Source organism: Silene latifolia, chromosome 9 (genome assembly GCF_048544455.1).
Source record: "Silene latifolia isolate original U9 population chromosome 9, ASM4854445v1, whole genome shotgun sequence".
NCBI lineage: Eukaryota > Viridiplantae > Streptophyta > Magnoliopsida > Caryophyllales > Caryophyllaceae > Silene > Silene latifolia.
The window spans coordinates 90,285,148-90,287,451 of NC_133534.1; positions in this window are offsets into that span (position 1 = coordinate 90,285,148).

Here is a 2,304-nt window from a genome sequence, read left to right on the forward strand (position 1 = left end):
ATCTTTGACCGTTGCCCTTGAATTTGTTTCCATCCTCCGACTTTATCTCAAAGTCTCCATACTTTCCCACTTCGGTGATCACATAGGGACCCATCCCTCTAGAATTTAACTTCCCGAGAAAAAGTCGATATCGGGAGTTGAATAAGAGGACTTTGTCTCCTTTGTGCAAGGCCTTTTGCCTAATCCTCTTGTCATGAAGCAATTTGGTTCTTTCCTTGTATATCTTTGCATTTTCGTAAGATTGTAGTTGGAGTTCCTCCAACTCTTAAATTTGCAAGATCCTCTTCTCTCCACTTAGCTTGAGGTCAAGGTTGAGAGCCTTGATTGCCCAAAAGGCTTTGTACTCCAGCTCAATTGTCAAATAACATGCCTTTCCATAGACTAGCTTGTAAAGGGAGGCTTCTATGGGAGTCTTATAGGACTTCCTATAAGCCCAAAGAGTGTCATCAAGCTCTATGCTCCAATCCTTACGAGTCTTTTTAATAACTTTCTCAAGAATTTGCTTAATCTCTCTATTAGAAACTTCGACTTGACCGCTTGTTTGAGGATGGTATCCCAAGCCGGTTCTATGTTGAACACCATACTTTATCAACAGAGATGTGAGCTTCTTTTCATGGAAGTGTGTCCCTCCATCACTAATAATTGCTCTAGGGACTCCGAATCTTGGAAAGATCACTTTCTTGAGGAGCTTAGTAACTGTTTTTGCATCATCGGTTGGGGTAGAAATTTCTTCTACCCACTTTGATGCATAATCAACGGCAACTAGAATGTACTGGTTCCCTTGAGATGACACAAATGGTCCTTGGTAGTCAATTCCCCAAACGTCCAAAATTTCTACCTTCAATATTCCTCGTTGTGGCATCTCATTTCTCGAAGAAATGTTTCCGGTTCTTTGGCAAGGATCACAATGGAGAATAAATTCTCTAGCATCTTCAAACATGGTAGGCCAAAAGAAGCCTGATTATAGGACTTTAGCCATTATTCTTCATGCTCCATGATGTCCTCCATATGGTGATGAATGGCATCCTTCTAAAACACCTTGGACTTCCCATTGGGGAACACATTTTCGGTAAAGTCCATCGCTACATTCCTTCTATAGGTTGGGATCGTTCCAAAAGTATCTCTTAACTTCAAACAAGAATCTCTTTCTTTGATTGTAGTTCAAGTTTGGGAGAAGAACTCCTCCCACAATGTAATTTGCATAGTCGGCGAACCATGGTGTTGAGTGTTTCTCGAGTTGTGAATGGATGGCCATCAAAATATCATCGGGGAAAGAGTTATTGATTGGTGTCTCTCCCTCATCATTATGAAATCGAATTCTTGACAAGTGATCCGCTACCACATTCTCGGCTCCCATCTTATCCCTTATCTCCAAATCATATTCATGGAGTAGCAAAATCCACCTCAAAAATCTTGGTTTTGCTTCTTTCTTTATTATGAAATGTCTAAGAGCGCAGTTGTCTGAGAAGACAATTACTTTTGATCCAAGCAAATAGGAACGGAATTTGTCCAATGTATAGACAATGGCGAGAAGTTCCTTCTCCGTGGTGTCATACTTTACTTGGGTGGCATCAAGAGTCTTACTTATGTAATAGATATCATGCAAAGCCTTTCCCACCCTTTGGCCAAGAACCGCTCCAACGGCGTAGTTACTTGCATCGCGCATGATCTCAAATGATAGTTCCCAATTTGGTGGTTGAATGATTGGTGCCGAGATTAAGGCTTTCTTGATTCTATCAAAGGCTTCAACACACTCATTAGTAAATTGGAATTGGGCATCCTTAAGCAAAAGTTGAGTGAGGGGTTTTGTGATTTTTGAAAACATCTTTTATAAAACGGCGATAAAACCCCGCATGACCGAGAAAGCTTCGCACTCCTCTCATATTTACGGGAGGTAGAAGTTTCTCTATCTCTTCAACTTTGGCTTTGTCAACTTCGATGCCCTTTTCCGAGATTAAATGACCCAAGACAATACCTTCATTGACCATGAAATAACTTTTTTCCCAATTCAAGACAAGGCTAACATCTTCACACTTTTGCAATACAAGAGAAAGGTTATGCAAACAAGAATCAAAGTCTTTTCCATAAACGCTAAAATCATCCATAAAAACCTCCATTATGGTTTCTAAATAGTCGGAAAAGACACTCATCATGCATCTTTGGAAGGTAGCGGGGGCATTACATAGCCCGAATGGCATTCTCCTATAAGCAAAAGTATCGTTGGGATATGTGAAAGTAGTCTTGTGTTGGTCAACCGGGTGTATTGGGATTTGAAAGAATCCCGAGTACCCGTCAAGGTAGGAA